Source organism: Schistocerca americana, chromosome 1 (assembly GCF_021461395.2).
Source record: "Schistocerca americana isolate TAMUIC-IGC-003095 chromosome 1, iqSchAmer2.1, whole genome shotgun sequence".
Lineage (NCBI taxonomy): Eukaryota > Metazoa > Arthropoda > Insecta > Orthoptera > Acrididae > Schistocerca > Schistocerca americana.
In genome coordinates this window covers 1,033,776,166-1,033,803,968 of record NC_060119.1, presented here as the reverse complement: position 1 = coordinate 1,033,803,968, position 27,803 = coordinate 1,033,776,166, and positions in this window count along the sequence as shown.

Below are 27,803 nucleotides of genomic sequence, written 5' to 3'. Positions count from 1 at the left end.
TATTATATTGAAATTGTCCACTTTATACCAAGTGGACATGTTTCTTAAGCAGTTAGTCCCTACAGCTATTGAAAGGTGGCACTTCTATTCGCTACTGGAGAAAACGTGGTGGGTTGGGTTCTGTCAGTCGTCAGTTCTCGGGGTGACCACGTATTTACGGAAATACTGAATATACTTGTTTCTTAGTTTTCAATTGACAGTGTAATATGATGATGAGAGCGTTTCAGAAATCTACACTCGATCTAACCGCCCTCCAGCATCCATAATTTGAGTGATATCGTATATAAAAAGCACCGCTTCTGTTTGACAGGACTGATGTATAAATTTGAGATGAAATGTGAAGATAAAATTTTGTCTCTCTAGAAAAGTGCCTGCATTCTCCCCACTTCAGTGGTTGAATTTGTCGAAAAAACGGACTAAAAGCAAAAATGCGCTTCTGTAATTCTCGGTAAAAGACTACATAACTGTAAACCGAATCATTAAACGCTATATAACCGCAAAGCAATATTATAATAATGCCGAACATTAACAGTTCAGGTCACCCATTGGTATCTTTTGTGCGGTATTAGATTCTGACACAAGGGCAAGGATTCATTATTACAGCATTAGCAGTGACGAAGCCTCTGTTAGTTAGGGGACTGCATACACTGCTCAGACAATGAGCTGACTATGGACTGTTTACCGTCGTATCGATGGCTGTGGCGAGACTCGCCATGGCTTCCTGTTTGCTGTAGACTCGCCTTATCGAGCGCGCAACCGCCTCCCAGTTACATATTAGCCTACACAAAGGTCAGGTAAGGACGACGCCAAACTCCCCACAAGACTCTTACCCAGGATGACCTTTAGGTTTCTAGCCTGCTCCCTTCGTATTTCGAAAGACTGAGCAGTTACTACACTTTTATCTTGTTTTATGAGAGAGTAATACATGAGACGTTTCAAAATGAAACCGAACTCTTCGAAGTATTGTAAAGCATAAGCAAAGAAACAAGATGAAGGCAAGAAACCAACCCAGAACCGTCATGCAACGATGCTATAGAGTGTCGAAAATGTGAGTACGAGCCTCCATTAGAAAGCCACCCGAAGAGCACTTATCATCATCTTGTGGAAGTTTGCATGTTGTTCCAGATTCGCGAAGTCCCACTATACTTCGTACACATTTCTTAACCCTTAATTACCTCGCTTAGATGATGACACAGCTGACCTCAAAGCGAGTAGGGCAGTTCTGATGATTCACATACACAAACTGCTGAAAGAAAGGCAGGTATATGAGCCACGGGTTTCAGCACCTCGCTGTTCATTCCCGTCTTCCCGTTTTTGACTCCCTTGCTCCTTCCCCTCGACATTCCTTCTAAACTTCTGGTATTTCAATTATTTCAAAATGGTGCAGCATACGTACTGCATTTACGTGTATTTCGAAGTGAAACAGTAATGGAGTGCTCACCTAACTTGACTTCAAATCAAGAACAACTGACAACTTAGAACTTGGCATACTTGGTGTAGCGAAGCAGCTTAAATCACTTTAGAAATGAAAGACCTTCGGACCAGATTGTCAAATACAACCGCCCGCTCGTCGAAAGAGCCGTACCTAAAGACTGGGAAGTTGCGCAACTCACACGAACACCCAAGAAAGGAAATAGGAGTAATCCTGCAATACAGACCCATATCGCTAACATCGATTTGCGATAGGATTTTGGAACATATATTATTGGTTACCTCTAACAAAACGGTTTATTGACAAAATCAACACGAAGTCAGAAAATGTCGTTGTTGTGAAACTCAACTAGCTCTGTATTCTCACGAAGTAATGACTGCTGTTGACAAGGGATGTCATATTGATTCCATACTTTTAGACTTCTAATCAAATTGCGTCCCTATGGAGTACCGTCTTAATTGTGTGACTGGATTTGTGATCTCCAATCATGGAGATCACAGTTCTTAGTAACTGACCGAAAGTCATCGAGTAAAACAGAAGTAATAACTGGCGTTCCCCAGGGAAGTGTTATAGGCCCTCTGCTGTTTCTAATCTACATAAACGATTCAGGAGAGAATATGAGCAGCCCTCTTACATTGTTTGATGATGATGCTGTCATTTACCTTCCTATAAAGTCATCAGATGATCAAATCCATTTGCAAAACTATTTAGCCAAGATAGCTGTATAGTGCGAAAAGTGGCAATTGACTCTAAATAATGAAAAGTGTGAAGTCATCCACATGAGTATTAAAAGGAATCCGCTAAAGTTCGATTACAGGATAAAATACACAAAACTGAAGGCTAACTACTTAGGGATTACAGTTATGAATACCTTAAACTGGGGTCTCATGAATAATGTTGTGGGAAAGCAAACCAAAGACTGTGATTTATTGGCAGAACACCTAGAAAATGTAACAGATCTACTAAAGAGACTGCTTGCACTACGCTTGTCCGCCCTCTTCTGGAGTATTAATGTGCGGTGTGGGATCGGCATCAGACAAGATGAACGGCGGACATCGAAAAAGTCAAAGAGGGGCAGCTCGTTCTATATTATTGCGAAATAGGGGAGAGAGTGCCATGATTCAAAATGGTTCAAATGGCTCTGAGAACTATGGGACTTAACATCTGAGGTCATTAGTCCCCTAGAACTTAGAACTACTTAAACCTAACTAACCTAAGGACATCACACACATCCATGCCCTGCGAACGTACCGGTCGCGCGGTTCCAGATTGTAGCGCCTAGAACCGCTCGGCCACTCCGGCCGGCAGAGAGTACCTGGATAAGATAGGAGAATTGAGGTGGCAATCATTAAAGGAAAGGCGATTTTCGTTGCAGCTGGATCTTCTCATGAAATACCAATTACCAACATTGTCTACCGAGCGAGGTGGCGCAGTGGTTAGACACTGGACTCGCATTCGGGAGGACGACGGTTCAATCCCGCGTCCGGCCATCCTGATTTAGGTTTTCCGTGATTTCCCTAAATCGCTCCAGGCAAATGCCGGGATGGTTCCTTTCAAAGGGCACGGCCGACTTCCTTCCCCGTCCTTCCCTAATCCGATGAGACCGATGACCTCGCTGTCTGGTCTCCTTCCCCAAACCAACCAACCAACCAACCAACATTGTCTTCAGAAGGTGAAAATATTTTGCAGCGCCCACCTACTTAGGGAAGAACGAACATCATAACAAAATAAGAGAAATCAGATCTCGCACGGAAAGATTTTTCCCGCGCAGTGTTCGAGACAGGACGAATCCTCTGCCAGGCACGTAACTGTGAATTGCAGATTAATGATGTAGATGTAAACACGATGAATGTGGCTGACGGTTTATAGACATTTCAGAACTACTAAAAAATTGAAATGAGGGCAGCATGTGGCCCTGAGCTGGAATTAAAAGTAAATTATAAGGTTTTAAGGACCTTTTTTTCACAAATGCGGCGCTCTCGCTTGATACAGATGTACGTTGATTTTCTTATTTTCCTATTTTAACTTTTAAAAACCAGTACTGTAAGCGTACCTTTCGTACACTGCGTGAACGTATAATGTAATTCCATTGTTCCCATATCTTGCGTATTGCCATGAAGCTTTCTCACTATAGCTTCATTAGTGTGGAATTAATATTCTGTGGAGCCACTGGTTTCTATAAACTAGAAAGTGTTTCTAGTTGTTAATCACATTATGCCTGAACATCTATACTAACGTATTCACCACATACTGTTGGCTGGACAGCTAGCAATACATTCAGAAAAAAGTATACGTTTTAGTCTATTTTTGCATTTCTTTTCATTTTTTTTAATGTATTATTTTGCCCATTACCCATAAACAAATGGAAAAAATGCGACTATAGGCTAAAACATACATGTTTTCTAATTTATATTTAATATTTTATACATTCCGACAAGAATAAGTATGAATTTGATGTAAATTATGAAGACTCGTGTACGAGCTCGGAAACGTTTTGGGCGTTTAAAGTAGGTTGCAAACTGGTACACCAACTTTAATATTGTATGCTTTATACTGATAGTGATGTCATATAAAACAGAGCTCTTGTGAAAGCTGGGGGAATATGAAGGCAGGAATTACGCATTTCCCTTTGTAGAAAACTCCCCTAGATCGTTCTGACAGCGTTTTAAAGAAGCTGGTCAGCTTGATTAAAGAGTTGTTGGGGTTTTCTAAAGCACTTCTGCCGAATGGTAGTTCTGTTCCTTAAATAACACGTACATTTCGCTCCACCAAACGAGCTAGTGCTTCTTATCTAATGGCTTCGGCGTACACAACACATTAAACTTAAATTTTCTTCCCTTTTGAATAAGAATGAAGAAATTTCTCGTTGGATCAGTTCGCAGAGTGACCGTTAGTAGGACTCTTCATACTCAGGAAACCTTAAGGTTGCTCTCCTATCGCCAATAAACAGAGGATCTTCTTATATCTTTCGTTCGTGATCTACGGCTGCAGTAATGATGATGATGATGATGATGTTTGGTTTGTGGGGCGCTCAACTGCGTGGTTATCAGCGCCCGGGCTGCAGTAATGTGATGGGTCGTCTACAGCTCAGGTTGGATATACTTCTCTGCCAGTATACCTCATACCTCCGAAGTGTTACTAACTCTCTTGTGCTGTCGTAATATCTTTTATACAGATTCCGTTAAAAACCATTTCACCAACGCATCTCTGGCAGTTCCCATTAGCATGTATCAGTATGGTTAACGATTGTTATATTAACTTTCATGTTGGGTCGGGAAAGTGCATTCGGTAAATGATACTATCAGTACTATTACAAACGGTATGAAGTACGGACTAGTAAAGTAATGGGAGCATATGGCGGATAAGATATTACAGTAGATCACAGATATTGGAGTTCTAATGTTAGTTGACGCAGAAATCTCGAAGAAGTGTTCACATTAGTCTATAATAATATTGCTGATAGTAGTTAACGTACACTTGACTGATGTGATATGTGCGATATTTATTAAATGCACTTACCAGTGCCCACCATTCGAGTAAAGGGTGCACAAGGCTATCTTCGTGACAGAAGATAGTAAACTGTCCAAATACCACTGTAACTATAAAGCGTGATTCAGCTGCACCTACCAACGGTGTTTCATGCAACCCACAATGTTATATCTGGCCTTCATAAACCACTCGCGATATCTTCTTATTCTTTCGCTCGATATGCGCAAACAGTTAGTCCTACAGGAAACAAATGAATACGACCTTTATGTAGGAAAGTTAATGTGGTTGAATTTTGTACCAGGATACATTTTCGCTAGGGGCCGTAGTTTTCGAGTTATTAAAAAAAAAGTATAAATGTGACCTTCAAACGCATCCCTACTCCCACACTCAGCCCCCCTCCCCACAGGTCAGGATTTCTAGTATGCTACCATTGTCCAAAAATGTGGGACTGCACGATTTATGTTCCACATTCGACCTTTTTGTTTTCATTGACTGGCCGTATTAAGCAACTGGCTTAGTCGAGCACCTACAAATTGTAAAATTGACGTTTGTGTAAATTTTGCTTAGCGATTTTGTGAATTTTAACAGAATAAAATATACAGTTACATCGTACCCTCAGGCCTTTTGACTACGAAACTACTGTGTTTGTTAGGGTTAAGTTTAGATCGAATTGTCACCTTAATTAGCCTAAGAGTAACGTTTACAAAAGTCGTTTTTCTTCCATTTCTCGTCGTGGGCACATTTAAATTAATAATGTTACGGCAATAGCCTATTATGGTGGCAGCGTAATAGCCCAATCGATAGACATTAACGTCTAATGTTGGGAATAGTTCGCGTAGTCGGAAATTTTTGCACAGTGATAGGAATCCTGACTGGTGAAGGGTGACTGTATGGGGTAGAGATGTGTTTGAACGGCACTTTTGTACGTTTTTTCTTGAATAATTCGAAAACCATGGCATCCGACGGAAAGGTATCCCAGTGGGAAATTTAACTACATTAAATTCCCTGCAAAAATGTTCTGCTCATTTTTTTCTGTAGGACTAATAGTTTTCGCGTAGCGGGCGAGAGAATATGAAAATCTCGCGCGTGGCTTATGAAAGCCAGATATAACACTGCAGATTGCATAAAATGCAGTCAGTAGGGGCAGCTGAATCACCCTGCGTAGAAAAACAAATACACTATGTGATCAAAAGTATCCGGACACCTGGCTGAAAATGATTTACAAGTTCATGGCGCCCTCCATCGGTAATTCTGGAATTGAATATGGTGTTGGCCCATCCTTAGCCTTGATGACAGCTTCCTCTCTCGCAGGCAAACGTTCAATCAGGTGCTGGAAGGTTTGTTGGGGAATGGCAGCCCATTCTTCACGTAGTGCTGCACTGAGGAGAGGTATCGCTGTCGGTCGGTGAGACCTGGCGCCAAGTCGGCGTGTTCCAAAACATCCCCAAGGTGTTCTGTAGGATTCAGGTCAGAACTCTGTTCGGGCCAGTATATTACAGGGATGTTATTGTGCAACCAACCACTCCTCCATAGGCCGTGCATTATGAACAGGTGCTCGATCGTGCAGAAAGATGCAATCGCCATCTCCGAATTGCTCTTCAACAGTGGGAATCAAGATGGCGCTTAAAACATCAATGTAGGCCTGTGCTGTGATAGTGCCACGCAAAACAACAAGGAGTGCAAGCTTCCTCCATGAAAAACACGACCACACCATAACACTACTGCCTCCGAATTTTACTGTTGGAGTTACGTTCACCGGGCATTCGCCACACCGACACCCTGCCATCGGACCGCTACATTGTGTGCCGTGATTCGTCACTCCACACAACGTTTTCCACTGTTCAATCGTCCAATGTTTACGCTCCATACACCAAGCGAGGCGTCGTTTGGCATTTACCGGCGTGATGTGTGGCTTATGAGCAGCCACTCGACCATGAAATCCAAGTTTTCTCACCTCCCGCCTAACGGTCACAGTACTTGCAGTGGGTTCTGATGCAGTTTGGAATTCCTGTGTGATGGTGTGGATTGATGTCTGTCTATTTCACATTACGACCCTCCTCAACTGTCATCAGTCTCTGTCAGTCAACAGACGAGGTCCACCTTTACGCCTTTGTGCTGCACGTGACCCTTCACGTTTCCACTTCACTATCACATCGGAAACAACGGACCTAGGGATGTTTAGGAGTGTGGAAATCTCGCGTACAGACGTATGACACAAGTGACACCCAATCACCTGACCACGTTCGAAGCGACGCTTGAGGTGACGTAAAGAGGTCGCCACTAGACAGTTGGTGACTGGAAACGAGTGATTTGGAGTGATGAATCACCCTCTACTCTCTGGCAATCCGATGGAAGGGTTTGAATTTGGCGAAAGCGTGGTGAACATTCCCCGCCATCTTGTGTAGGGCCAACAGTGAAGAACGGAGAATGTGTTGTTACGGTATTGGGATGTTCTTCGTGGTTAGAGTGCGGTACCCTTACAGTGCTTAAGAAAGCACTAAATCCTAAATGATATGAACACATTTTACAGCATCATCGTCTGTTTATACTAGAGGAATAGTTTGGAGACGATGACTGTTGATGTTAGCATGAGCATGCACCCTTTCATAAAGAAGAATCCCTGAGGCAATGGTTTGCGGACAATAACATTCCTGAAATAGACTGGACTGCCCAGATTCCCGACCAGAACCTAATGGAACACCTTTGGTATGAGTTAGAACGGCGATTTCGCGCTTGACCCCAGCGTCCGACATCACTACCTTCTCTGGTTTCCGCTCTTGACGAAGAATGGTCTGCCATTCCTCCACAGGTATTCGTATGCTTCAGTGTAAGTGTCCCAAGCAGAGTTCAAGCCCTCATAGAAATGCCGCGCACATACATTCATCACACAACTTGGAGGGTTATCGTTGAATGTAGCTTTGAAACAGCGATTTGTTGGAACCCATTTGTAACTCTTCATTTCCGTGCGGAAACGCACGTTTTAGACGCGTCGATATCACTTCATTTAAAGCCGATATCGCATTTATAGATGTTGGCATCATCGACTGTTCACTGTTTTCTGTCTTTAGGATGCGTTTTGTCTCTCTCCGCAGATGAGATTTCAATTTTTTTGGTGTATTTGTGTGTAATTAGTGTTACGTAATAACTAATAAAATATCGTAATTATGATTCTCTTGCTGGCTACTCTTCAAATTATGCTATATATTTGATATACTATATATTTGTAAATAATGCAATACCAAAAGGACACAAATAGATTAACACGCTCATTAATGCTGGTTCTTAAACTGACGTACTCATGCATTCTGGTCACTTCACAAGCACAAGTTCCGCAAAGGTAATTGCGTTAAGTAAAACATATAGTGGAGATATTAAACCAAGACTTGATGCTGTAAAATACACTCCTGGAAATTGAAATAAGAACACCGTGAATTCATTGTCCCAGGAAGGGGAAACTTTATTGACACATTCCTGGGGTCAGATACATCACATGATCACACTGACAGAACCACAGGCACATAGACACAGGCAACAGAGCATGCACAATGTCGGCACTAGTACAGTGTATATCCACCTTTTGCAGCAATGCAGCCTGCTATTCTCCCATGGAGACGATCGTAGAGATGCTGGATGTAGTCCTGTGGAACGGCTTGCCATGCCATTTCCACCTGGCGCCTCAGTTGGACCAGCGTTCGTGCTGGACGTGCAGACCGCGTGAGACGACGCTTCATCCAGTCCCAAACATGCTCAATGGGGGACAGATCCGGAGATCTCGCTGGCCAGGGTAGTTGACTTACACCTTCTAGAGCACGTTGGGTGGCACGGGATACATGCGGACGTGCATTGTCCTGTTGGAACAGCAAGTTCCCTTGCCGGTCTAGGAATGGTAGAACGATGGGTTCGATGACGGTTTGGATGTACCGTGCACTATTCAGTGTCCCCTCGACGATCACCAGTGGTGTACGGCTAGTGTAGGAGATCGCTCCCCACACCATGATGCCGGGTGTTGGCCCTGTGTGCCTCGGTCGTATGCAGTCCTGATTGTGGCGCTCACCTGCACGGCGCCAAACACGCATACGACCATCATTGGCACCAAGGCAGAAGCGACTCTCATCGCTGAAGACGACACGTCTCCATTCGTCCCTCCATTCACGCCTGTCGCGACACCACTGGAGGCGGGCTGCACGATGTTGGGGCGTGAGCGGAAGACGGCCTAACGGTGTGCGGGACCGTAGCCCAGCTTCATGGAGACGGTTGCGAATGGTCCTCGCCGATACCCCAGGAGCAACAGTGTCCCTAATTTGCTGGGAAGTGGCGGTGCGGTCCCCTACGGCACTGCGTAGGATCCTACGGTCTTGGCGTGCATCCGTGCGTCGCTGCGGTCCGGTCCCAGGTCGACGGGCACGTGCACCTTCCGCCGACCACTGGCGACAACATCGATGTACTGTGGAGACCTCACGCCCCACGTGTTGAGCAATTCGGCGGTACGTCCACCCGGCCTCCCGCGTGCCCACTATTCGCCCTCGCTCAAAGTCCGTCAACTGCACATACGGTTCACGTCCACGCTGTCGCGGCATGCTACCAGTGTTAAAGACTGCGATGGAGCTCCGTATGCCACGGCAAACTGGCTGACACTGACGGCGGCGGTGCACAAATGCTGCGCAGCTAGCGCCATTCGACGGCCAACACCGCGGTTCCTGGTGAGTCCGCTGTGCCGTGCGTGTGATCATTGCTTGTACAGCCCTCTCGCAGTGTCCGGACCAAGTATGGTGGGTCTGACACACCGGTGTCAATGTGTTCTTTTTTCCATTTCCAGGAGTGTAATATACGGATATTGCGTATACATCTTATACTTTGTTAGAAGTTGTCGAGACTGATAAGATAATTATCGCAACGCAAACATTTCGGAGGAGCATTCCTTGGAGTGAGACGTTAAAACGTAATTTCATGGCAAGGTCACTCGGACGTGGCGCCTCATTGTGAGAAAGCTTATTAGCTTTCCTGTCAGAAATCCATATGGGCAAAGTTCTATAGCATAACGATTATTCGAATCATAGGGAAGTGGAATGAGGAGTACAACATGAACCATTACCAGCCTCCAGTTGCGCTTCCTCTGCATTGGAGCAGTTGATGGCCAACCACGCCGGTCAGTCTGATGGGATGCAATTATGTGACCCGTATAGTGACCCTGAGTTTCTGTGCTGAAGGTGAACTTATACACTATCGACAAAGTTTCGGAGGTTGTTCACGGATATTTTCTGAGTATTTTGGTGCAAGGAACTCACGGTCTCTGGTCACTCGTTACAAAGGTATAATGTAATTATGATTTATACTGTTTGTTTCCCCAGTTACCTTTTTCTCTGTAAAAATAGCATCTTCACAACACTGAAAAAGTCTATTATATGTCATCACTGTAGCAGGGGGACTGTACTTTTATGGCAACAAAGGGTTCATTATTCTACTTACGTAAACAGACATCACTTGATCACTTATGCATGCACATGTTCTCCCCCTAATTTGAACAATGACATCACTTAAATAAACGAAATGGCCACTTGTGCTCTTGTCGTTTATTTACATCTCAGATATTTATATGTCATCCCTTTCAAGCTGCTGCCATCCCCTCCCTCCCCATTCTCCTCGTCAGTTGGCTAACAAAAATATGGTGGAGCATTCCAAGAGTGCGTTATCCTATAGACTGAAGCACAGTTGCATACATCACTTACAATGTATTACCCAGTCCGTTTATTGCTACAATTTATGTCACTCTCATCTTAATTAATATAAATTATGATGTTCTACTTATTTTAATTGATATAATTTAGGACCCACACTCAAAATATGGCTGCCTCTAATTTACGTCGCTCTTACTGTAACTTATAACATCAAAATTACGCCAGGCACATTCACATTCGTACTATACCTTTGATTTCTATATTTACTGTTTTGGGGCAATTTATGTAGGAATTTTGGTGATTTCCTTCTAGTACTCCAAACAGCCACTTTTCTAGAGCGTCGTTCAAAGGCACACATTACTATGAGGCTTTAAATCTCTAAGCAATTTACAAAGTACATTGTTTTATACCGTGTTTAAACAATTGACTGCCTACTGTTGTGTGATAAGTTAATAGCTGACATCGATTAGATGTGTAGTAAGGTAGCAACTTGCGCCTGTATTATTAATGTGTTAAAAAACAATGGCCTATACACTATGACGTCACTGTCATGCTGTCAGAGAGAAGTCTGATGCTGTAAGATTGTAGGAGATTTGTAAATAAAGGCGGGAAATAAAACAAATCCAAGTACGAGTGTTAAATGTACACACACAAAACACCGCTAAATTACGCTAATTTCCCACACTGGTGCAGCCTGGTTTGTAGTAATATTAGAGTGGGAGAGGTACTCACTCTAAAACAGGCAAAAATTTTCCGTGGTCTACTTTGCCTGAACCATTCTGACGCCGGCTAATCTCTACAGTGCTCGCAGCCACTGCACCAGACCACCCAACTACGATTGTAGTGGAGAAAGGCAATGTGACTGCTGGTGCCTGCACGCAGACTTAGTTCCCCTCCACCCCATCACCCCCCCCCCTCCACCCACCTGATACTCGGAGGACGGATGGCCTTTGTTCGATTCGCTGGCTGCCAGAATCATCGCCTGCCGTGGGCATCGTGTGTGCCGGAGGGAGCGACCGCAGTTCTGAAACATGCTCTAAGAATTTTTTTTGTAATTCGTCTCTTCATCCTTGGGGATACTTCCAGAAATGAAGGGTTATTACATTCTAACGTCATGACATACTATTCATACCTGATCTATGCCATGTACTTTTATATACAGGGTGTTACAAAAAGGTACGGCCAAAGTTTCAGGAAACATTCCTCACACACAAAGAAAGAAAATATGTTATGTGGACATGTGTCCGGAAACGCTTACTTTCCACGTTAGAGCTCATTTTATTACTTCTCTTCAAATCACATTAATCATGGAATGGAAACACACAGCAACAGAACGTACCAGCGTGACTTCAAACACTTTGTTACAGGAAATGTTCAAAATGTCCTCCGTTAGCGAGGATACATGCATCCACCCTCAGTCGCATGGAATCCCTGATGCGCTGATGCAGCCCTGGAGAATAGCGTATTGTATCACAGCCGTCCACAATACGAGCACGAAGAGTCTCTACATTTGGTACCGGGGTTGCGTAGACAAGAGCTTTCAAATGCCCCCATAAATGACAATCAAGAGGGTTGAGGTCAGGAGAGCGTGGAGGCCATGGAATTGGTCCGCCGGTACCAATCCATCGGTCACCGAATCTGTTGTTGAGAAGCGTACGAACACTTCGACTGAAATGTGCAGGAGTTCCATCGTGCATGAACCACATGTTGTGTCGTACTTGTAAAGGCACATGTTCTAGCAGCACAGGTAGAGTATCCCGTATGAAATTATGATAACGTGCTCCAGTGAGCGTAGGTGGAAGAACATGGGGCCCAATCAACACATCACCAACAATGCCTGCCCGAACGTTCACAGAAAATCTGTGTTGATGACGTGATTGCACAATTGCGAGCGGATTCTCGTCAACCCACACATGTTGATTGTGAAAATTTACAATTTGATCACGTTGGAATGAAGCCTCATCCGCAAAGAGAACATTTGCACTGAAATGAGGATTGACACATTGTTGGATGAACCATTCGCAGAAGTGTACCCGTGGAGGCCAATCAGCTGCTGATAGTGCCTGCACACGCTGTACAATGTACATGGTACGGAAACAACTGGTTGTCCCGTAGCACTCTCCATACAGTGACGTGGTCAACGTTACCTTGTACAGCAGCAACTTCTCTGACGTTGACATTAGGTTATCGTCAACTGCATGAAGAATTGCCTCGTCCGTTGCAGGTGTCCTCGTCGTTCTAGGTCTTCCCCAGTCGCGAGTCATAGGCTGGAATGTTCCGTGCTCCCTAAGGCGCCGATCAATTGCTTCGAACGTCTTCCTGTCGGGACACCTTCGTTCTGGAAATCTGTCTCGATACAAACGTACCGCGCCACGGCTATTGCCCCGTGCTAATCCATACATCAAATGGGCATCTGCCAACTCCGCATTTGTAAACATTGCACTGACTGCAAAACCACGTTCGTGATGAACACTAACCTGTTGATGCTACGTACTGATGTGCTTGATGCTAGTACTATAGAGCAATGAGTCGCATGTCAACACAAGCACCGAAGTTAACATTACCTTCCTTCAATTGGGACAACTGACGGTGAATCGAGGAAGTACAGTACATACTGACGAAACTAAAATGAGCTCTAACATGGAAATTTAGCGTTTCCGGACACATGTCCACATAACATCTTTTCTTTATTTGTGTGTGAGGAATGTTTCCTGAAAGTTTGGCCGTACCTTTTTGTAACACTATATATTGTTCCTATAATTTCTCTGTTGAAGAACAGATATGGTATATCTTGAGCCGCTTATCTTGTAGAGTAATGCTATTTGACTGCACGTGATTACATCGTTTAGTGCTATGTTTCCCTCGTTTAAACATCATGCTGTTACCACCATCTTCGAGATCAGAGATACAGCCTGTCTCTCGTAATAACAGTCTGGTGTTTCGGTATGTACGGGGTGATTCAGCTGTCCCTACCTATGGAATTTATGCAACCTGCAATGACTTCAAAAGCCACAAGTGAGATTTTCATATTCTCTAGCTCACTACGTGCCAACTATCGGTCCGACAGAAAAAAATGAAGAGGACCTTTTTGTACAAGATATAATGTAGTTAAAATTTTGTTCTGGGATACGTTTGCGTTGGAGGCCACTGTTTTCGAGTAATTCAAGAAAACGCGTTTGAAACTCACTTTTGTACGTTTTTCTTGAATAATTCGAAAACTTTGATTGCATTGACTTAGAGGCTTAAAATGGTTAATATTTGACATAAACTTGAACTTTGTACGACGCCCTAGAAAAGTGAATGTTTGGAATACTAGAAGGAAATCACCAAAATTCCTACAAAAATTACCCGAAAACAGAAATATAGAAATCAAAGGTATGGTACGAATGTCAAAGTAGCTGACGTAATTTTGGTGTTATAAATTATAGTAAGAGCGAAGTAAATTAGAGCTAGCCATATTTTGATTGTGGATCCTAAATTATATCCATTCCAAAGTTCTGTTGAAAGTTAGAGCGTCTATAATGTAGAAAAGGTCTGATTAAACCATTATGTGGTATACACAATACAGATTTCCTCCATTCCACATTCCATAAATCTCCTCCCAGACGTTGTTTTGTGTCTGTACTGAAAATCAGGTACACACTTTACCACTATAAGATGTGTGCTGTTATTTCTCGTTCCGTTAATTTCTCGAGAATAATCTGAGAGGAAGTAATACATAGGCTGCAAAATACTCCATCTGATTTTTGCGACAGTAAACCTCCTAGTGCTGCATAGCATCTCAGGAGTTTGTTGTTGAGCTATTCAGTAATATTATCGCACCGACTAAAACATTCCGTGACGAAATGAGCAGCTCTTCTCTATTTCCTCTATCAGTCTTATCTGATAGAGTTCCCAGACTGAGGAGCAGTACTTAAAAACCGGCCGAATAAATGTTTTGTAAAACGTTTCTTTCATGGATAAGATTCCCATTCGCATGGCATCTAATTCTCATTCAAGTTGTATTGTGTAAACATTCTAGAATAGCCCAATATGGACGGTTTCTCCTACCGACAGAGTAATTTAGCGGTGATGGATCTCTTCGCGTGTTTATACACAATAGAACAGTAGGGAGCCAACGATTGATCCCTGTGGGACACCCACTGTAATTTCTCCCTTTGCAGATGATGTGACGCCCGTCTTTGTATTACTCGAGTAACCTAGGGTATCTATCCGCATACACCATGTTATCAAATGTAACTGGATACCTATTAGTGGACCATCGCCCTTTGATACATTTATTTACAGCCAGTCCTTATATCAGTCGTCAGTCCCGTGATGTCCTTCTTCGTACATTTCGGTACAGCCTACTGGCATCGTAACCCTCCTATTGCATATTCAGTTTGACAGTCTGCATCTACTTCAAATCACATACTCTACAAGCGGTGCAGTTCGTGGCGGAGAGAGATTGTAACAGTATTACCTATTTTCTTTCCTGCTTCACTCTCACATACTGACCAAGAAAAACTTGACTCTGCACATACCTCAGTCCATCTAATCTTAATCTTATGATCGCTACGTCAGATATACAGTGGTGGTGGAGTGATGGTATCACAGCTCTAGTTACGCGCAGGGTCTTTTAACCCACCCAATAGCTTTTCGCGAGAAAACGATACGCCATCTGCTTTTCGAATGCATTATACCGACCTAATACGATCCCAGCAGTGTTTCACAGCTTCCGTTGGTAACTACCCACTGGATCATTTACAATGATGCGGCTGCTTACCTGGTCTTCCACAAACAATGAAATAATGTGCTTTTATCAGTAGTAGTTTTTTAAACCTTTTTTTGTGGGTCGCTCACATACTCTTAAGATTCGTGCAAATGAATCTGAGTCCGACATATGACTTTGCTTTATGCATCCTAATTTGGGTCGCTTAAGATGCCTACGCCTAGGTATTTTACGACGGTTAATGTTTCCGGAAACAGTGTAACTGTACAGCAGTGAAATTCTAGACCTGTTTACGTGCAATAGTTATATTTATTTATGTTCAGGCCAAGTACCACTGTCTGCACCAATCACCTATCCTCTACAGACAGGCCTTCCTGCAATTCGCTACTGCCTCCTTATTGACGACTGCATCATCTGGAAACAATGTGCATCTACATCTAAACAAAAACCTAGCAAGTGGCTGTACAGTGGATGGCGGAGTGTAAATCGTAGCAGCCTCTGCCAGACACTTAAGTGTGAATTGCAGAGTAACCATGTAGATGTAGATTATCGCTCTTATTTCCTGTCCGATTCTAACAAAGAAATCGAGTCAATTGATGTTTCAAAGTACTGCACTGAAAAGGTGTTTGAATGTTGTGCAGGTGTGGTTAAATTTAGTGGAGCTAAACTTCTTACTGTTGTTATTTATAGATCCCCAGACTCCGATTTCACAACATTTTTGCTAAAGCTAGAGGAGGTTCTTGGTTCACTTTACAGGAAATACAAAAAGTTAGTTATATGTGGTGACTTCAATATAAATTGTATAAGTGATTGTGCAAGGAAAAGGATGCTGGTAGACTTCCTTAATTCATATAATCTTATGCAAACCGTATTATTTCCAACGAGAGTGCAAGGGAAAAGTAGAACAACCATAGACACTATTTTTGTTTATTCGTCATTACTAGAAGGGCATTCTGTTAGCAAAATGATGAATGGCCTTTCAGATCATGATGCACAAATTTTAAGTCTAAAAGATTTTTGTGCTGCAACACAGGTTAAATATAATTACCAACTTTTTAGGAAAGCTGATCCAGTTGCTGTAGAGACTTTTGTAAACCTTATCAAGGAACAAGAGTGGCAAGATGTTTAGAGTGCTGATACAGTAGACGATAAATATAATGCTTTCCTCAAGACTTTTCTCGTGCTCTTTGAAAGTTGCTTTCCGTTAGAACGTTCAAAACAGGGTATTAGCACAAACAGGCAGTCTGGGTGGCTGACTAAAGGTATAAGAATATCTGGTAGAACAAAGTGGCAATTATATCAAAACGTTAGAAACAGTCACAATCTAATTGCAGTAGCCCATTACAAACAGTATTGTAAGGTGGTTAAAAAAGTTATTAGGAAGGCAAAAAGTATGTGGTATGCAGATAGAATAGCTAAGTCTCAGGATAAAATGAAAACCATATGGTCAATCGTAAAGGAAGTGGCTGGTCTGCAGAGACAGGTCGAGGATATAGAATCAGTGCGTAGTGGGAATGTCCGTGTTACTGATAAGTCGCATATATGTACAGTATTCTATAATCACTTTCTGAATATAGCAGGTGAACTAAATAGAAACCTAGTCCCAACAGGGAATCATATAGCGCTCGTAGAAAAAAGTGTTCCGAGACTGTTACCTGAAATGCTCCTCCATGATACTGACAAGAGGGAGATTGAGTTAACAATTAAATCACTAAAGACCAAGAACTCTCATGGATATGACGGGGTATCTAGCAGAATACTGAAGTATTGTTCCATGTATGTTAGCCCAGTACTTAGCCATATCTGCAACTTTTCCTTTAGGAGTGGTCGGTTTCCTGACCGATTAAAGTACTCGGTAGTGAAGCCACTTTATAAAAAGGGAGACAGGGATAATGTTGATAATTATAGACCTATTTCTATGCCATCGGTGTTTGCTAGAGTTATCGAGGGGGTTGTATATACGAGGTTACTGCAGCATTTAAATTCACATAATTTGCTGTCAGATGTACAGTTTGGTTTTAGAAATGGCTTAACAACTGAAAATGCTATAGTCTCTTTTCTCTGTGAGGTTTTGGACGGATTAAATAAAAGGTTGCGAACGTTAGGTGTTTTCTTTGATTTAACGAAGGCTTTTGACTGTGTTGACCACAAAATATTACTGCAGAAGTTGGAACATTATGGAGTAAGGGGAGTAGCTTACAATTGGTTCGCCTCTTACTTTAAGAACAGAAAGCAGAGGGTAATTCTCCGCAATATTGAGAGTGGTAATGATGTTCAGTCCCAATGGGGCACTGTTAAATGGGGCGTTCCCCAAGGATCGGTGCTGGGACCACTGCTATTTCTTATTTATATAAATAAGATGCCTTCTAGTATGACAGGTGATTCAAAAATATTTCTGTTTGCTGGTGACACCAGCTTGGTAGTGAAGGATCTTGTGTGTAATATTGATACATTATCAAATAATGTAGTTCATGAAATAAGTTCGTGGCTTGTGGAAAATAATGTGATGCTAAATCACAGTAAGACTCAGTTTTTACAGTTTCTAACTCACAATTCAACAAGAACTGATATTTTAATCAGACAGAATGGGCATGTTATAAGCGAGACGGAACAGTTCAAGCTCCTAGGCGTACGGATAGATAGTAAGCTGTTGTGGAAAGCCCATGTTCAGGATCTTGTTCAGAAACTAAATGCCGCTTTATTTACCATTAGAACAGTGTCTGAAATAAGTGACATTTCAACACGAAAAGTAGTCTACTTCGCATATTTTCATACGCTTATGTCATATGGTATTATTTTTTGCGGTAATTCTTCTGATTCAAAAAGGGTATTTTTGGCTCAAAAACGGGCTGTTCGAGCTATGTGTGGTGTAATTTCGAGAACCTCTTGTCGACCCCTATTCAATAGTCTGGGAATTCTGACATTGCCCTCACAGTATATACACTCCTGGAAATGGAAAAAAGAACACATTGACACCGGTGTGTCAGACCCACCATACTTGCTCCGGACACTGCGAGAGGGCTGTACAAGCAATGATCACACGCACGGCACAGCGGACACACCAGGAACCGCGGTGTTGGCCGTCGAATGGCGCTAGCTGCGCAGCATTTGTGCACCGCCGCCGTCAGTGTCAGCCAGTTTGCCGTGGCATACGGAGCTCCATCGCAGTCTTTAACACTGGTAGCATGCCGCGACAGCGTGGACGTGAACCGTATGTGCAGTTGACGGACTTTGAGCGAGGGCGAATAGTGGGCACGCGGGAGGCCGGGTGGACGTACCGCCGAATTGCTCAACACGTGGGGCGTGAGGTCTCCACAGTACATCGATGTTGTCGCCAGTGGTCGGCGGAAGGTGCACGTGCCCGTCGACCTGGGACCGGACCGCAGCGACGCACGGATGCACGCCAAGACCGTAGGATCCTACGCAGTGCCGTAGGGGACCGCACCGCCACTTCCCAGCAAATTAGGGACACTGTTGCTCCTGGGGTATCGGCGAGGACCATTCGCAACCGTCTCCATGAAGCTGGGCTACGGTCCCGCACACCGTTAGGCCGTCTTCCGCTCACGCCCCAACATCGTGCAGCCCGCCTCCAGTGGTGTCGCGACAGGCGTGAATGGAGGGACGAATGGAGACGTGTCGTCTTCAGCGATGAGAGTCGCTTCTGCCTTGGTGCCAATGATGGTCGTATGCGTGTTTGGCGCCGTGCAGGTGAGCGCCACAATCAGGACTGCATACGACCGAGGCACACAGGGCCAACACCCGGCATCATGGTGTGGGGAGCGATCTCCTACACTAGCCGTACACCACTGGTGATCGTCGAGGGGACACTGAATAGTGCACGGTACATCCAAACCGTCATCGAACCCATCGTTCTACCATTCCTAGACCGGCAAGGGAACTTGCTGTTCCAACAGGACAATGCACGTCCGCATGTATCCCGTGCCACCCAACGTGCTCTAGAAGGTGTAAGTCAACTACCCTGGCCAGCGAGATCTCCGGATCTGTCCCCCATTGAGCATGTTTGGGATTGGATGAAGCGTCGTCTCACGCGGTCTGCACGTCCAGCACGAACGCTGGTCCAACTGAGGCGCCAGGTGGAAATGGCATGGCAAGCCGTTCCACAGGACTACATCCAGCATCTCTACGATCGTCTCCATGGGAGAATAGCAGGCTGCATTGCTGCAAAAGGTGGATATACACTGTACTAGTGCCGACATTGTGCATGCTCTGTTGCCTGTGTCTATGTGCCTGTGGTTCTGTCAGTGTGATCATGTGATGTATCTGACCCCAGGAATGTGTCAATAAAGTTTCCCCTTCCTGGGACAATGAATTCACGGTGTTCTTATTTCAATTTCCAGGAGTGTATTTTCTTTAATGTCGTTTGCTGTTAGCAATATTAGCTTATTCCCAAGAGTTAGCAGCTTTCACTCAGTTAATACTAGGCAGAAATCAAATCTGCATGTGGAATGCACTTCCTTGACTCTTGTGCAGAAAGGAGTGCAGTACTCTGCTGCATCCATTTTCAATAAGCTACCACAAGAACTCAAAAATCTTAGCAGTAGCCCAAACGCTTTTAAGTCTAAACTGAAGAGTTTCCTCATGGCTCACTCCTTCTATTCTATCGAGGAGCTCCTGGAAGAGCTAAAAAATTAAGCAAATTCCAGTGTTACATTCTTGATTTTCTTTATTTAAACTAACGACGTGTCACCTGAATATGTTTCTTATATGTTTCTACAATCGTGTTATAATTTCATGTATTGACTCGTTCTATGACCATGGAGACTTCTCCTTAATGTGGTCCGACGGAACAATAAAAAAAAAATATGATTGGCCGTATGCCTCTGTACATGTCCTAATCTCTTTTATATCCTATTCACATGACCGCTACGCCAGATATACGATGGAGGTGGCGCAATGCTGTTGCAGTCCTTGTTGATTGCATTTTCTCTAAATTTACCCAATAGTGTTTCGCGAGAAACATTTCCACCAGGATTCCCCGAGCTTTTTCTGCTACATATTCATATGGAGAATGCTTGCCTAGTACGATCCACATGATGCGGCTGCTTCGCAGGTCAGCCACACCAATCACGTTGCGCGATTTTATCAGCAATAGTGTTTTGGAAACCACACATTTGGTCGATGAATTATATTTCCTTAAAATTTCTCTCAGCCACGTAGCTGCTGTTGCTTTATGTATCCATTCCAGTTCAGATCACCAAGAATGCTTACTCCTAGGTCTTTTGCCGTAATTACTGTTTCCGGCAATAGTGTAATACAGGAGGCAATAAAATTAAGACAAGACAGACGGGGGAGAAATGAATAAAGTCTTTATTGTTTCAAAAGTAATCGCAATAACTTTTAATACAGGGCGGGGCAAATGAAAGTGGCCCAGAGAACAGAATTCCAGGTTACAAAGAAACATCTCTTGGCTCTTCTGGGCCATGATCTGCAAGTTGCTGAAGACGGATCGAAACTGGACTTCTGGAATTGCTGCAATCTCATCCGAAATGTTCTGCTGCTGTTCTTGAAGACTATGAGGACCGTTGCGATACGCTTTAGACTTGAGTGCTCCCCACACAAAGTAATCACACACTGACAGATAAGGTGACCTGGGAGGCCAGCTATGGCTGCGACCAGACGGACCTCTGCTAACAACTCTATCAGGTGTGGAGATTGTGTAAATGTACATCAAGGTTGGTCCGGTTGTATGTACAGTTGCCCCATCACGTTGGAAGTAACTGCAGGTCTTTTCCTCCTCTGTTAACGATGCTACGAATGTTTTCAAAATGTTGGCAATGTAAGTCTGTAAGTCTGAAGTCAACGTCTGATGAAAGAAGATGGACCAGACAGTGCACACCAAATCCCAAGCTTCTGATCGTGCAATGGTGTTTCGTGGAAGCTATGCGGCTTGTCCGCTGCTCGGAACCTGTGATTCTGTGAGTTGACATAACCACTCAGGTGAAACCAGGCATCATCAGACATAAAGAACAGATCCATGTCGAAGCTATTCATTGTTATATCTCAGAGAACAGCTACTCACGAAACTGGAGGCGCTGAAGAGCATCTGCTGGTTTTAATGGATGGACAGCAGACACTCGTTAGGGATGTATGTGCAGGTCCAGCTGGAGTATTCGTCCGCATGATCGACGTGATATGCCGGTCTCTAGCGGCGGGCCTCGGGCTGATGTGGTAAGACTCTGAAGCAGTTCCCGGTGAAGTTCAGCCACATTTTCTGGTGTGCGAGCACGTTTCGGAATGTTTGACTTTTTCAAAACATGTCCTGTCTGACGCCATTTTCGTTCTAAGCGATGCGTGGCACTCTTTGTTGGCACTTGACACTATTAAACCTTTCAGCAAACAACTTATCACACCGTTTCCACGACTTCGTTGTCGCGTAACTTTCCACAACGAACACCCGCTGCTCCACTGTGAGTACCATCGCCCCCTTTGCACTGCTCCACTCACACTGACACAGTCCGCACTACGCTCTGAACCGATGTACGTCACGTGGCTGGCGTACACGTGGTGTGCGCGTCACGGGACATGATTATATGCATGTCCAGCTGTAACCATTTGTCCGGGCCACTTTTATTTGCCCCACCCTGTACATTTATCCCACTGTGGCAGAAATGTTAGCGATTGGCTACGTAACCATGACTGTACCCAGCTGTCGTCTCTTCATCCAGAAAAAATCAATTGCCACAAATGATTTTCTTCAGGGCTCCAAAACTATGTAAATCGCATGGGGAGAGATCGGGACTGTATGGAGGACGTGTAAAGATTTCTCAGCGAAACTTGTGCTTGTGCAGCGTACTGGAAACAACCTTGGTAACATGTGAAGGTTAAACAAAAAAAAAGAAAGAAATAGTGCTCGTATTCGCATCGCTGTTCTCGTGTAGCCACGACACGTTTTATGGTTGTTGTTGACGTTGTTTCATGGATACAGAAGATCCTCAACTTGTAGACGTGAAAGTACCTCTCTGATGGCCTTTGAATAATATTCGCCAATTCCAAAACTTTAAGCGTTAACACTAAATCGGAACTATTTATGTACTATAACTTTTGCTAAAAAACTTATTTAAGTATTCTTTAAACACAAGCCTGTGTCCTCTGAACTATTTTTGATTTGAGATTGAGATAAGTGACAGCATGTAAGAAAAAATGTGGTAAATAATATTAAAACTCTCTTGTGACGGTAGTTACCTTTTTGCAGACGAAGAATACGAAGAGTGATGATCATGACGGTGATCGCAGCGGCGATTATGATATATTATGGCACTTGGGGAATGAGGTAATTCTGATTTACTTACTATTTGAAGAACAAAATAGTGTTCCTGTCAAATAAGACTAACTGTGAAGCAAATTATGTGAATCGCGCAGGCATACTCCTCGCATCCATAGTCGAGGTCAATAAACGACTTTAACGCGATCCATGTTACCCGAAGGTTATTAATTTTCGTCTCAATGATTCGACGTCGACAGCATAGAGTTCCTGATTTCCATACTATGAGATTGTTCGCTGGGTTAGTTTCTTTACTTTTCTGCAATGTATCCGTGACACTTATGGCGATACGTCCATCCAACTAAATGAGTGTTAAGATCGGCGGCGTCCTTTACTCTTATCGAGAGGAGTTAATAATGTGGACTTGAGGTTTCACTGTTTCTTTTTATCAATCCTGTAAGCAGCCATTCTAACGCATAAACTTAATTACATTGCGAGAACACTCGTCACAACACTATGCGCGATACATTTGTGGCCGGCCGGTGTGGCCGAGCGGTTCTAGGCGCTTCAGTCTGGAACCGCGCGACCGCTACGGTCGCAGGTTCGAATGCTGCATGGATGTGTGTGATGTCCGTAGGTTAGTTCGGTTTAAGTAGTTCTAAGTTCTAGGGGACTGATGACCTGAGATGTTAAGTCCCATAGTGCTCAGAGCCATTTTGAAGGTAATGACTAACTACTCCTGTCAGAGCGTTACCACAAGCTCAATTCATGGCACCAATGTGTCCTGACTTACGTAAAAGATCTGAATAGCTACATTTATTAAACTGGAAAACCGATTCACTGGAGTTAAAGGATACACATAGCCTATTAAAACAATGTGCATGGAAAATAATAAGTTGATGACGTAGGTAATGGCCAAAACTACGCGGCAATGTGAGTTTCATCTTTAGAATTATCAGAAATAAACTACATACGCCTAAGCGAAGAAAATTTTAACATTATAAATTAAGAAATCTCGTAGCCGTCAAACGAAAACAAATAATTTTTGTCCACAGGAAAAATAGAAACAAATGGTTGATTTCAGAGAATACTGTAGCGAGAGGTAAGTAACCAAAATAAGTTTAAGGATGATAATAATACACCCGCTAAAGGAGGTTTTCGTTAGTACAAGTTAATTTTAACATCGAGTTCAGACAAGTATTTAGAGATAATATGAACTACACAGTAACGGAAGTGTGTCACTTTGTGAGCGTATTACAGATATGAATTTGAAGACGTGGATGGAGGAAGATGATATCTCCTCTTCTCCAACTTCTAAAATAGTGTTCGGGGTAAAAAAAGGGGAGGAGGGGGAACATAATGAGATTCATAGCAATGTCAGATCATGTATTAATGCATTGCTTTTATGCAATTGCACAGAAACGTCAAAACATCTACGTACTTTGGTATATCATCAAAGAGAGAATAAGACAGTGTTGTGCATTCAGTGTACAAATCCTATTGAAGTCTGCCCTCTTACCTGCTTCGTGTATTGAACGGCGAAACTTACCGTTTCCAGCACCTAACAGCAACAACTGCCGTGACGTATCATTTAACATTTCGACTTTGCAATGAAACATCCACTGACTTACAACTGTTTTGAAAGGCTTTTCATGAAGAAAATATTCTCATCATTTCGATTCGAGATCACTGAAAAGGACTACTCTAGCACTCTGGACGTTGGGGCGAAATGGCGATTTTCGACAATTATTTGCTAATATGCAGCCACGGCAATTCTACTTTTAGGCATCTCTTGTTGTTGGTGAGAAAGACTGAAATATGATATCTAGGTCGGCTGCAGTCAACATCCACTCTCTCTGTCCTCCGAACTGGTCTGTCGGAATGCCCGGCGTCTGGGTTGCCAGTTTCTCTACTGTCCTAGTGTTCCAATCAAAGGTCTTCCCCTGACAAAAACTAATCGCAACGCAGTATTCTCGTACTCTCAGGGGATCACAACATAACACTCAGAGTCTGCGTAAACGGCATTAATTCAAAGATTTATTTCATTCTGAACTGCCTTCACAGTCGATCTAACTAACTCAAGATAGTGATTTGGGGATCGGCCGAGTGGTAACCGTTTCGAATTCTGATATGTGGTTGGAGGGCATCTTCGTTACCTTTGTTTGTCGTCAAAGGGAGTGTAGATCGTATCATCCTACTCCCAGTCCCTATTCTGACTCCATGGTTAAACGTGTAGTTTCACCGTGGTGGAGTGAGTGTGTGTGACACTATTGATGTCGACCTGTCCGACACATTATTTTAATTTCATCTGGACCCTTCGTATTCTTTTCCTTTGATTTCCATTGTCATCCACAAAAACGCAAACCGAACAATCATTTTTCACAATCGTCCATATGATGCTGACTTGTATGGGAAGGTGTCGTCGTTGATTAACTGTAGCATGATACAAGGTGATTTGGACAGAATTTCTAATTTGCATGATGAATGGCAGCTGGCAGTAAACGTAGAAAAATTTAGGTTAATGCTGATGTGTAGGTAAAACAAGCCCGTATGTTCTGCTACAGCATTAATAGTGTCCTGTGGCTTCGTAGGCTTTCTCGTCGTAATAAGTCATGAAAGTCTCTTCGGATTTGCTGCCGGATCCTAAAATCAACATGAGTCGATATTTCGGCGATCCAATCGGTCACCATCTTCAGGAGAATGCTGCTTCCCGCTGTGAACTCAGCGGGACTCATCAGCGAAGCAGCATTCTCCTGAAGATGGTGACCTGTTGGATCGCCGAAATATCGATTCAAGCTGATTTTAGGATCCGGCAGTACAACCGAAGAGACTTTCATGATTAATAGTGTATCCTGCTTGACACAATCACGCCGATTAAATATGTAGGCATAAGGTGCAAAGAAATATAAAATGGGAAGAGCATATAAGGAGAATTTTAGGAAGGTGTGGTTCATCTGTAAAGGAGACATTTAGGACACTAGTGCGACCCATTTTTCGGCACTATTCGAGAGTTTGGGAGACGTTGAACCAATTCAGGGGAGGGCTGATGCTTAGGGGAACTGAAATGGGAATCACAGTAGGGAAGGTGACGTTCTTTTCGGGAGCACTATTGAGAAAATTTAGAGAACCGCCATTTGAAACTGACGACAGCACTATACTGACGCCGAAGTACATTTAGTGTAAGGACCATGAAGATAAGTTTAGGGAGATTAGAGCTCGCACGAAGGCATACAGATAGTCGTCTTTCCATCGCTCTATTTGCGAGTGGGACAGAATAGGAAACTGATATTTACTACAAAAAACAGTCTTGCTCACAAATTATTTGTTCTGGTAACCGGTTTAACCAAAACTGTGGTCATCATTGTACTATCGTGAAATATGGGAGAGAGTGTCACAGAAATGATACAGGATTTGGGCTGGAGATCATTAAAAGAAAGGCACTTGAATTTCTCACGAAATTCCAATCACCAACTTTCTTCTCCGAATGCGAAAATATTTTGTTGACACCGACCCACATAGGGAGCAACGATCACCACGATAAAATAAGGGAAATCAGAGCTCGTACGGAAAGATATAGGTGTCCATTCTTTCCGCGCGCTATACGAGATTGGAATAATAGAGAATTGTGAAAGTGGTTCGATGAACCCTCTGCCAGGCACTTGAATGTGATTTGCAGAGTATCCATGTACATGTGGATGTAGATCTTCAGACCAATGGCTATTAAAATTGCTACACCAAGAAGAAATGCAGATGATAAACGGGTATTCATTGGACAAATATATTATACTACAACTGACATGTGATTACATTTGCCGGCCGAAGTGGCCGTGCGGTTAAAGGCGCTGCAGTCTGGAACCGCAAGACCGCTACGGTCGCAGGTTCGAATCCTGCCTCGGGCATGGATGTTTGTGATGTCCTTAGGTTATTTAGGTTTAACTAGTTCTAAGTTCTAGGGGACTAATGACCTCAGCAGTTGAGTCCCATAGTGCTCAGAGCCATTTGAACCATTTTTTGTGATTACATTTTCACGCAATTTGGGTGCACAGATCCTGAGAAATTAGTATCCAGAACAACCACCTCTGGCCGTAATAACGGCCTTGATAAGCCTGGGCATGGAGTCAAACAGAGCTTGAATGGCGTGTACAGGTACAGCTGCCCATGCACCTTCAACAAGATACCACAGTTCAACAAGAGTAGTGACTGGCGTATTGTGACAAGCCAGTTGCTCGACCACCATTGACTAGACGTTTTCAATTGGTGAGAAATCCGGAGAATGTGCTGGCCAAGGCAGCAGTCGAACATTTTCTGTATCCAGAAAGGTCCGTACAGGACCTGCAACATGCGGTCCTGCATTATCCTGCTGAAATGTAGGGTTTCGCAAGGATCGAATGAACTATAGAGCCACGGGTTTTAACACATCTGAAATGTAACGTCCACTGTCCGAAGTGCCGTCAATGCGAACAAGAGGTTACCGAGACGTGTAACCAATGGCACCTCATACCATCACGCTGGGTGATACGCCAGTATGGCGATGACGATTACACGCTTCCAATGTGCGTTCACCGCGATGTCGCCAAACACGGATGCCACCATCATGATGCTGTAAACAGAACCTGGATTCATCCGAAAAAAAAACATTTTGCCATTCGTGCACCCAGGTACGTCGTTGAGTGCACCATCGCAGGCGCTCCTGTCTGTGATGCAGCGTCAAGGGTAACCGCAGCCATGGTCTCCGAGTTGATAGTCCACGCTGCTGCAAACGTCGTCGAACTGTTCGTGCACATGGTTGTTGTCTTGCAAACGTCCCCATCTGTTGACTCAGGGATCGAGACGTAGCTGCACGATCCGCTACAGCCATGCGGATAAGATGCCTGTCATCTCGACTGTTAGTGATACGAGGCCGTTGGGATCCAGCACGTCGTTCCGTATTACGCTCCTGAACCCACCGATTCCATATTCTGCTAACAGTCATTGGATTTCGACCAACGCGAGCAGCAATGTCGCGATACGAGAAACCGCAATCGCCGCCGATAGGTTACAATCCGACCTTTATCAAAGTCGGAAACGTGATGGTACGCATTTCTCCTCCTTGCTCGAGGCATCACAACAACGTTTCACCAGGCAACGCCGGTCAACTGCTGTTTGTGTATGAGAAATCCGTTGGAAACTTTCCTCATGTCAGCACGTTGTAGGTGTCGCCACCGGCGCCAACCTTGTGTGAATGGTCTGAAAAGCTAATCATTTGCATATCACAGCATCTTCTTCCTGTCGGTT